Raw genomic sequence first — 11,677 nt, 5'->3', positions numbered from 1 at the left:
TCCCCCTTCCTCTATCATATGCTAAGATTTTGTGGGGATTTTTTAATCAAATAGATGTCTCTCCTACCCCCATATCATATCATATATAAATTCAATATATCATAATATATTCAAATATATCTGTGACAATAGGCTCAAATCAATTCTCCTTGATTCGTCACTAAGATGTAGAGCTTCTCAGCCTTTGAAGGAAACAACAAATTTGTGACAGTTTGTCACAGTAATTCTCTTTTGAGGAAGGCGACTGTCCTTCATACTGTTCAATGCCTAACAACATTCCATATTTCCATACATTGGATTCCAATAGTGTTCCATCAAGATATATCAACCAAAAATGACTCTAGACATTGCCAGTTGTACCCCTGAGAACATTACAGAATAGGCAACATATGATCACTGGTTAAAAAAATTGTACACTCACAATTCCTACGCATATTTGAAAATATTCCCTTCCTTTGTTGATCTGGGTGCATTGAAAATGTCAAAAAAAATCTCTTAGGTTATGTCTGCACAATCCTAGCCAGATTATTTGCAAACTGAAGTTAGTTAGAGGAAGACTGAGGACCGGGCTACTACAGAGAGAGCATTCACATATCCAAAATCTTACAATGTATTTGTCATATGCTTAATTTCTGCATCATTGTACCAAGTATGTCTACTTAATCCACAAAATACATAAGGACCATTTGAAATGGGGTCTATGAATTCAGGAGGCACACAGCTTATTAGCCACTCAATGTTGCGAAGTACAGAATATTAAGTTGCAGAATAACGCTAAGCACTAAAAGCTAAAATGACCCAGATGGTAAATAGCCACTAGCTAGGTAGAGCTATTTGGATGTAAATTAATTATATTTAATACATTAAATTTTTATTTTTCAATAATACGAATGACATTGCAAACACAAGAAAGCTATTTGTGGCTGGTAGCTACTATTCTGGCCAGTAAAGATCTAGAAGAACTCCTTCACCTCAGGATGTGATCTTGGACATCACTGACCTAGAGCATTCAAGGCAACAACCTATATAATCACTTAGCAACTCATATAACAAAGTTTTTGGTCAGTGGTTCAATTGACACTATATGAAAGGATCAAAAAGGTTTTGTTATGATATTTCTTATCATCTTCGAATGTGAATTAATAACAACTCAACAAAAAGTAACTAATGGGTGAACACTGGGGGTGACTTCTATTAAACACAGCAAATAGTGTGTTAAGGAAGACGTCAAGACAAATAAAACAAGAATTTAATTTCATAATGCATTAATGTGCTTTGATGATAGCTAACTGCAGAAAATGGACAGCAGGTCACAGTGACCCACAATTTGCAGAATAATAGTCAAGATACTCTCATGGAAAGTGCTACTCTACTGCCATCTTCTGGCTCAAGTTTTATTTATTTATTTAGTGGTTGTGGGGTTTGAACTCAGGGCCTGAGCACTGTCCCTGAGCTTTCTTGATCAAGGTTAGTGTACTACCACTTTGAGCCAAAGCGCCACTTCTGGTTTTTGAGGTTAATTGGAGAAAAGAGGCCAAGGGGACTTTTCAGTCCAGATTAGCTTCTAAATGTCATCCTTAGATCTCAGCTTCCTGAGTAGCTAGGATTACAGATATAAGCCATCATCTCAGGTTATATTTTTAATACAATTATAATTTTATCTTAAGCTATATGAGATTTTTCTCAACATAGAATACTATACTCCTCAATATTCTCCTAAGCAAATCAAAACTTACAGTTTTGTGCATCATTTTATGAGCATAAATAAAGGGCTTAGCCAGTTTTTTTTGTTTAATAAGTGAGATCATTTTATTAGTGCTTTGGTTTGTGATTGTGTATGTGTGTGTATGTTTCTGGCAAAATGAAGAACAAGAATAAGACACTTGCTACCTTTTGTGTGTGTGTGTGAAAATACTGTACAGAGGAGTTACAATTATATGGGCAAGATAATAAGTACATTTCTTATCAAGCATTGTTGCCTCCTCCTTTGTTTCCCCTTCCTATCCCTTCCCCTCTCCCCTCCTCCCCATCTCCCCGAACCCCCCCCACCTCAGGCCAAAGTTGTAAAGTTAGTTTTTCAATATAATGACTTGTACATCTCATTGCTGCAATGGGTCCACCTATATCCCTATTTAAACGAGTTGTTTGTTCTCTTCCCCTCCACAAATTATACCAACATCAAATACAGTGAAAGCAGGGGTTATACCATGTGGGAGGGACATGCAAAGCAACAAAGAAATCATCTTATAAATGTGTTAGAAACAATCACAAGAAAGAAAAAAACATTTGAATACATATCTTAGGGTTCATTTCCCTAACATCAACTTATCTGACCACTTCTGCTTGCCTCAGACATATACTAGTAATTGCAAATAAGGGAAACCATAGGACCTAAGTTTCTTTTGCCCTGGCTTACTTCACTTAATATAATTTTTTTCCAAGTCTTTCCATTTCCTAACAAATGGGGAAAGGTCATTCTTTCTGATGGAGGCATAGAATTCCATTGTGCATATATACTACATTTTCTTGATCCATTCATCTACTGAGGTGCATCTGGGTTGGTTCCATATCTTAGCTATGGTAAATAAGGTTGCAATAAACATAGTTGTGCTGGTAGCTTTAGTATGGTCTTGTTTGTGATCATTTGGGTAAATGCCCAAAAGTGGGATTGCTGGGTCATAGGGGAGCTCTATGTGGAGTCTTTTGAGGAACCTCCATACTGCTTTCCAAAGTGGTTGAACAAGTTTACACTCATCAACAATGAAGTAAGGTTCCCTTCTGTCCACATCCCCTCCAGCATCTGTTGTTATTAGAGTTCTTGATTATAGCCATTCTAACTGGAGTGAGGTGGTATCTCAATGTTGTTTTGATTTGCATTTCTTTTATGGCTAGAGAGGTTGAGAATTTCTTCATGTGTCTATTGGCCATCCTCCTTTCCTCTTCAGAGAAGTTTCTCTTTAAGTCTTTAGCCCACTTATTTATTAGGCAGTTGTTTCTTTGAGGATTTGTTGTTGGGGGATTTAATTTTTTGAGTTCCAGGTATATTTTAAATATGAGACCCTTGTCCATTGTATGGCTAGTGAAGATCTTCTCCCAGTCCATGAACTTTGTATTGATCTTGCTAGCTAAAGACACTTGCTACTCTCTACAAATCCGTATAAAAAATAGAAGAAGTAAACATAGATACTGACAGGACTATGAGATGGTATTTTCTGAAATGGAGTGTGGAGAAGGAAAGATGGCTGAAGCCTACACAGTTGAAAGGAAAGCTTTGATTTTAAGTTTTATGCATATGACCGCTAAAGCTCTACTTTGCCTTTTATTGCCTTGTGACAATTATTACACAATTTTCATATCAAAACTAATCTGAAAGCAGAAAGATGTCTCTTAAGGAGAGCAATTTCTGGAAATCATAGCACTAGTCAAGTCTTTTCAGATAGTCCATCCTTTCTGTTATTTTTTTGAAAATGAAATAGCTTTTTTTCAGTTCTTTCTCTTGCCCCTTCATACCGGCACATCAAAACCAAGGGATGTCCTTTCTCCTAGTGTTAACTTTCCTACAAAAGTTTATTAGTGTAGTTCCTACAGAAGAGTTGGTTCTGAATAGGTCATTGAGTAGGAATGAGTAATAATAGTTTTGTGGCCTATAGGACTCTCTACGCTGGATTTATCCCCAACTTGTCCCTTAAGATTCACCTCAACATAGGTGAAGTCCTGATCTTTGGTTCTTCCATAGTTCACACTTCCAGACAAAGAAGCTACATCCATGAAGCCAGATCCCAAAATAAATGGTTTGTACAGTGCAACTTCCTCAAAAGAAAGCCAGTAGACTAAGGTAACAAATATCCTTAAAAGCAGAAGCATTAGAATATGCATTCTAGTGGCATTAGTCTCATTTGAATAGAATGTTACAAAGTAAGCATGACATCAATAAAGATATAAGGAAAGTTATACTTGTCTTCGTGTACATTGATCATCTGAAACAAGAAAAAATTTAAAAAGAGAAGTAAATGGATCTATTAGACCTGAAAAAATAAGAATAGAAATGTAAAAAGATATTTGGTGAGACAAAATAGTAGGATTAATTGAGGAGCCCTCCTAGAAAAGCAGAATGAAATAAGTATTGAAAAAATTCAGGAATACAGGAAGCTAAATGATCCAGCCATACCACTCTTGGGCATCTACCCAGAACATCACAAACCAGGACACCATAAAGACACTTGACATTCATGTTCATTGCTGCATTATTCACAAGAGCCAAGTTAGGGCAATACCCCATATGCCCTACAATAGATGAATAGATTTAGAAAATGTGGTACATATACATAATGGAATTTTACACAGCCATTAAAAGAATAATGTCATTTTCATGGAAATGGATGGACTTAGAACAAATCATGTTAAGTTACGTAAACCAAGCTCAGATAGGCAGATGTTTTCTCTCATGTGTGGAAGCTAGATCTAAAATACCCCTGGACATCATAAATTGTATAGGGCTACAGACATTCAAATGCAGTGAGACCAGAGAAGGATTTTCTTAAGGTAGAAACACAAAGGTGTTTTGCCTATATTCTGCTGCTGATATATATATATATATATATATATATATATATATATAATATATATATATTTTACTCCAAGAAATGGAAATAAAAGGGTTTTTCTTTGTAGTTGTTTTGGTTTTCTTCTCTTTCTGTCTTGTTTATTTGTTTATCTGTCTTGGGGAGAGCAAGAGGGAGCACAGAAATCGGGGGGACAAAGAATGAACAAATGCAGTGGTGATACTCCGGACACTATTGAAAATTAACTACACAACTTAGGGATGGAGATAATATTAAAAAAAAAAAACTAAGCCTTTCCATTTCCTAACAAATGGGGCAATGTCATTCTTTCTGATGGAGGCAAAGAATTCCATTGTGTATATATACTACATTTTTCTTTTTTTTAATTTAATTTTATTTATTTTTTTGTGAACATACTGTACAGAGGGGTTACAATTACATGGGCAGGATAATGCGTACATTTCTTTTCAAGCATTGCAGCCTCCTCCTTTGTTTACCCTTCACATCCCTTCCCAGCCTCCCCCTCCACCCCTCATTGAATCCTCCCCCCCCCACCAACTTTGTAAAGCTTGTTTTCGACATGACAACTTGTACTTCTCATTGTTGCATCAGGTCCACCTGTATCCTTAAACGACTTGTTTTTCCCCATCTCCTCCACAAGTTATACTGACATCAAATATAGTGAAAGCAGGGGTTATACTGTGGGGGAGGGACATACAAAGCTACAAAGAGATAATCTTATAAACCACATTTTCTTGATCCATTCATCTACTGAGGGGCATCTGGGTTGGTTCCCTATCTTAGCTATAGTAAATAATGCTGCAATAAGCATAGTTGTGCTGGTAGCTTTAGTGTGGTCTTGTTTGTAAACATTTGGGTAAATACCCAAAAGTGGGATTGCTGGGTCAAGTGAAGTAAGCCAGGCCCAAAGAAACATAGGTCCCATGGTTTCCCTTATGTGCAATATCTAGTATATGTCTGAGTCAAGCAGAAAAGGAAAATGAACCCTTAGATATGTATTTAAATGTTTTTTTCTTTCATGCATTTGTTTCTAATGCATTTATAAGATTATTTCTTTGTTGCTTTGTAAGTCCCTCCCCCTCAATATAACCCCTGCTTTCACTGTATTTGATGTTGGCATAATTTGTAGAGGGGAAGGGGAAAAACAAGTCGTTTAAATAAGGATATGGGTGGACCCATTGCAACAATGAGAAGTACAAGTAGTTATGTCGAAAAGGAGCTTTACAACTTTGGTGGGGGATTGGGGGGGCACGGGAGGAGGATGGGAAGGGGAAACAAAGGAGGAGACTACAATGCTTGATAAGAAATGTACTCATTATCTTGCCCATGTAATTGTAACCCCTCTGTACAGTAATTTCACAATAAAAATAATAAATAAATAAATAAATAAAACTAAAAGTGAAGGAAGGGGTGATATCCCAAAAAAATAAATGTACTCATTATCTGACTCATGTAACTGTAATCCCTCTGTATATCACTTTTATGATAACAATAAAACTTTTGTTAAGGAAAATGAAAAAAGTTTCAGAGATAAAGAAGAAATAAAAATGCTGACATCCCAATAATAATCTTTTTTTTTTTTTTGCCAGTCATGGGGCTTGAACTCAGGGCCTGGGCACTGTCCCTGAGCTTCTTTTGCTCAAGGCTAGCACTCTATCACTTGAGCCACAGGGCCACTTCTGGCTTTTTCTGTTTATGTGGTACTGAGGAATCAAACCCAGGGCTTCATGCATGCTAGGCAAGCAATCTACCATTAAGCCATATTCCCATCCATAATAAGAATCTTAAATGGAGAAAGGGAATGTTTGAAAAAATAGTGATAACATTTTCATAATTTGAAAAAAAAACTTTATGTTAATAAGTTTAAAGATTGAAGCCAACCCAGGCAGGAAAGTTCATGACTCTTATTTCCAATAAACTGCTCAAAAAAGCCAGAAATGGTGCTGTGCCAGAGTGGTAGAGTACTCTCCTTGAGTAAAAGAAGCTCAGCTCAGGGTCAGTGCCCCAGCCCAGAGTTCAAGCTCCAGGACTGACAAAAAACAATGTTAAGTCTTAAAAATAAAAAAGTCTTCAAACCAGGTGCCAGTCCCTCATGCCTGTAATCCTAGGTACTTGGGAGCCTGAGAAGAGGAAAATGGTAGGAAAATGGTGGTTCAAGGCCAGGCAAGACAAAAAAGTTTGTGAGACCCCCTTCTCAACTCATAGCAGAGCACAATGATAGGCACCTATTACCCCAAGCTGTGAGACATGACAAGACTGAGAGAATCATGGCTCCAATCTAGCCCATGAAGAAATGTTCATGAGATTTCCTTTTCATGGAGCAAACCTGGACATGCTGTCTGTGACTTGTCATCCCAGCAATAACAGGAAGGCGAGTCAGGCCTCAGTAGCCTGCTCAGGCAGGAAGTGAATGCCTCTCCTAAAAATGACCAATGAAAACAAAGCTAGAGGAAGGGCTGTTAAGAGCATCAGCCAAGCAAGTGAAAGGCCCCAAATTCAAATCCAGTGCCCCCACCACCAACAAAGTTCCTAAAGAGCTCTCAAGAGCCATAAGGAAAAAAGAAGAAAAAGCTAGTACCCAGGTACACTAGAATAGGCTTTAAACTATTAAGGTAAAACCTTTTGGAAGCTACCAGAGATTACTTATGGCTTATTTAGCAAGACTAGTCTTGTTAGGAGTAAGAATATTTATTTATTTATATGTACTTATTTTTACAGTATCATTACTACCTGGGTCTTGTTTAATCAGTGAGTACACAGATAACTGAGTCTCTGGCTTATCAGTTGAGGAAGTAGGTACATAACTTGATAGGGCATCTGTTGTCTTATTGGGACTAGAACTGTGCATCCTGCAGCTTCTTTCCACAAGGGAGAGAACTGGCTCTTAATAGACAAGAAGTATTTGTGGTTTTTCTGGCCCAAGCTAAGGCTTGAACTTGAGGATCTCACACTTAGTAGACTTGCTTGTTAACAGCTGTTTCTCTACCACCTGAGCCACACCTTGCAGTCTAGTTTTTGTTGTTGCTGTTGTTGATTCATTGGAATTAGAGTCTCTTGAACTTTTCTGCCAGGAATAATTTTCAAATCACTATCCTTCAGTTCTCAGCCTCTTGAGTAGTGAGGATTACAGGCACCAGCTACCAGTGCTCAGCTGAGGGGGAATCACTTTTATAAACTAACAACTGCATAAGGGTTCAGAGTCTGCAGAACCAACATTCTCAAAGGCAGGATTCAGTTTTCACATCTTACATTTCAAATTCATGTTTTCCTAATCAGGGTCTTGAGTGAAGCAAAGCAAATTTGGTTGGACTAAATGTTCAACCTCTGTGAATCTCTTAGATCCTCATTGTATTATGATATGATGACATACAAGAAATGATCTGTTTTTAGTATGTGTTCAGACTTGCTCTGACCTAAAAGAGGAAGCTTCATGAGCTGATAAAGTGAATGTGTATTCTGGAATGTTTTATATTTATCTGTTAAGGAAATTTAACTCTGATGTTTCTTTGTTAATTTCTTTTTCAGTGTTTGGTTGTTTGTTGAATGGTTGGTTGGTTTGGATGTTGTGCATATTCTCGAGAGGGATATTTTAATTACCCACTATTATTAGATTGGAGTCTATCTCGTTCTCTATGTTCTGTGGTATTTGTTTTATGAAATTTAGTGCACTAATGTTTAGTGTAATTATAATCATTATATTTTCTTGATAGATTATTACTTTTGTCAATATGTAGTGACATTCTTTTTCCCTTCTGGTTTAAAGTGCGATTGGTAAGATATTAATATATCTACCCCTGTTTGCTTGGGGATTACATTTGCTTAAAAGATCATTTTCTATCTTCTCACTTTCAGTCTGTGTATATCTTTGAGGTGAGTTTCTTATTTTTTTAATCAAATCAAGCAGTCTTGAGTTCTTTAATTGAAAAGTTTTGACTAGTTGTGCTTAAGGTTATAGTTGAAAGGTATGTACTAATTTTGGTGGCTTATAGTTTTTATCCTGTTCATTTCAAACACTCATTTTCTCCCTCCCACCCCTATTCCTCTGGGAGGTTTGATGGTTTACTGAATTCCTAATGTTGGACGTGTTCCTAATTCTCATGTGCTTATCTATTCTTTGTATTTCTATGAGGGTTCAGAGAGTGAATATTCTGTCTGTTCTTTCCCAAGCACCACAGTTCTGTATCTCTTTCATCCTTTTGTGTGTACAATTCTTTTAGGTATCTTATGTATCTATTTACACTCTTGGTCTTTATGGTTTCTCCTGAGAAATCTGCTGTTATTCTGATAGAATTGTTAGTTACTGACTTCAGCATGTAACTCGGTTTTCTCTTCTTCTAGACTTATTAGTCTTAAGTTTTTACTTTTAATCATGTCCCAAAGGACATGTGACCTGTTTAAAATTTATTTCTTATTAGTATCTTAATGTGATAACTTATCAACCTGTTCTTTAATCCCTGATATTGTTTCTTCAACTTGATTAATTTTGATGAAGGTTTCAACTCAATTATCTTTTATTACTGAGGTGTTCATTTCTATTATTTATGTGTGGTTATTTTTTTATAATCACTACTTAATTTTTTGAATTTCTCATTCATGTCTTATGCTGCCTTTCATTCAATTATTTTGTTTTATTCTCTTGGAAGTTGCTGATCTTTTTAAAATGTGTCTCTTAAATTCCATATCTGGCATTTCATCCACATCATCTTTGGAATCAGTTACTAGAGAGAGATGAACTTTTTGAAGAGTCATGATACCTTTTCCCCCCTTTTATTTCTATGTGAAGCTTTGCACATTGGTTCAAATGGGTATCTCCTCCACTTCTTTTTATTTTTATTTCTTTTGGTGGTGTTTTTGTTTGTTTTTTTGTCAGTGGTAGGGCTTGAACTCTGGGCTTAGGAGCTGTCCCTGCACTCTTCAGCTCAAGGTGAGCACTCTACCACTTGAGCCACAGAACCACTTATTTTTATTTTTTTAAATAAACTTTATTTATTTATTAATTATTATTTTTGTCAGTCATAGGGCCTGAACTCTGGGCCTGGACACTGTCCCTCAGCTCTTCAGTTCAAGGCTAGCACTCTACTACTTGAGCCACACTTCTGACTTTTTCTGCTTATGTGGTGCTGAGAAATTGAACCCAGGGCCTCACGCATACAAAACATTCTACCACTGAGCCACCTTCCCAGCCCCCCACTTTTATTTTTGAATGTGTACTGCTTTTAAGGATTGAACTCAGGGCCTGGACACTGACCTTGAGCTTTTTTGCTGAAAGTTAGTACGCTACCACTTGAGCCACAGCTCCATTTCTGGCTTTGACACTGACCTTGAGCTTTTTTTTGCTCAAAGCTATTACTCTACACTTGAGCCACAGCTCTACTTCAGGCATATGTATGTGTGTAGGATTATTGTGGTTGTGGTGGTGATAGTGGTAGTTAATGTTGATTCTCAGATCTCAGCCTCCTGAGTAGCTAGGATTACAGGCCTGAGCTACCTATCTTCTTATGAGACTGCATTCTCTTGACAGTATGCTCTGGAATACTGGATAATCCTGTAGTGTTGTTTAATTCTAAATCAATTAAACAATTTTAAATCAACTAATTTTCTAGTTTCCTTGGCTTCTTAAGTTATATATGGTGGATTTTAATTTATGTAGTGTTTCAAAACCTGAGGGACTTTCTTTTTCCAGGCAGTTATTTATATGAGTTATAGATGATTATGTAGTTTGGAGATAGAGATAGAGATCTATTCAGTCCATCATCCCAGTTACCATCCCAGTCCCTGCAGAAACCCATGCAGAGCTGGTTTTGCTCCTATTTCTGAGGTCCAACCTCCATTCTTAAAAGGAACTACCTCCCTGTTTTCTCTGCAATGCAGCCCTGTCCAGGTAACTATCAGTCTCTTGGATACACGCTGGCTCTTCGGGTGATCATCCCACTGAGTAAGTGAAGAGAAGAGACCATTGAGATTTGGAAACATAGAAGAACAGGGGCTTCTGATCCCCCAGTGAGAAAGAGCAAATGGTAGAGCCCCTCAGTAACTGGCGCTTCATTAAGGCACTTCTGTGAGTTTGAGATTTCAGAGGAATCAGAGCTGATATAATGTTCCCAATGAACTGTACTTGTCTGGTTTGACTTGCCTGTAGGACTTATGAGATACTAACTGAAGATACTAGACTTTGTTTCTCTTACCTAGAACACTTTCAAGGCAGAGAAGCAGATTCATGGAAGATATTGCTCAAACCCATTAAAATGCCAATTAAGTAGATGAAGCAAACAATAGGCACATTGAAAGCCTGGAAAGAGAAGGTAGGGAGTAAGAGGCTTTGGGGAATCAGGGGTAAGGAAACATCTTGTTTATGCATACTGGGAAAATACATGTCCAGATTGCATGCCAGATGCCTGTGCAGAAAAATCTGAGAAGACTATTAGCCTTTATGCCTGGCTGCTCTTAGATTCAGTGCAAACAGGATGTAAAGTCTAAGGAAGATCTGCAAATGGCCTGACTTTGTTGAATGAGTATTTCTGCATACAGCTAGTTTGAAAAGGCTTGAAATTTTGTTATGCTTTAGGGATGTTTTTCTTTTGCATTGTTTGTAGGCTCCAAGTACTTGTGGAAATCCATTATCTGGCCAGTAAGCTAAAGGAACAAAGACTTCAGAAACTACATGTGATGGCAAATACTCTTTATAAAAATAGTTTAGAGGTGTTGCTGCACATACAAATAACCATAGCAAACAATGCTACCACATTGAGGGAAACAGAGATATTCTGACTTCTAGAGACATTACATCATAATATTCAGTATCCATTTTTCAAGTAAAAATTGTGAAATGTGCAAAGAAACATGAAAAACAACCCATTCATAAGAAAAAATAGAAATTCACAGAAATAGTCCTTGAGAAGTACAAACATTAGGCTTACTAGACACAGATTCTAAAACCTCTCAATGACTTCCAAGAAGTGTCCTCAAACCTGCATGCCTACATAAAAATGAAAAAATATTTTATTCTATCTACAAAAGTTAGGACCAAATATCTAACAGCAATAGATAAAAGTACAAAAGTCCTAAAAAAATATACAGGACGTTGAATTGTCAAT

Source organism: Dipodomys ordii, unplaced genomic scaffold (assembly GCF_000151885.1).
Source record: "Dipodomys ordii isolate 6190 unplaced genomic scaffold, Dord_2.0 Scaffold8, whole genome shotgun sequence".
Taxonomy (NCBI): domain Eukaryota; kingdom Metazoa; phylum Chordata; class Mammalia; order Rodentia; family Heteromyidae; genus Dipodomys; species Dipodomys ordii.
This window is presented reverse-complemented; position numbering follows the sequence as displayed.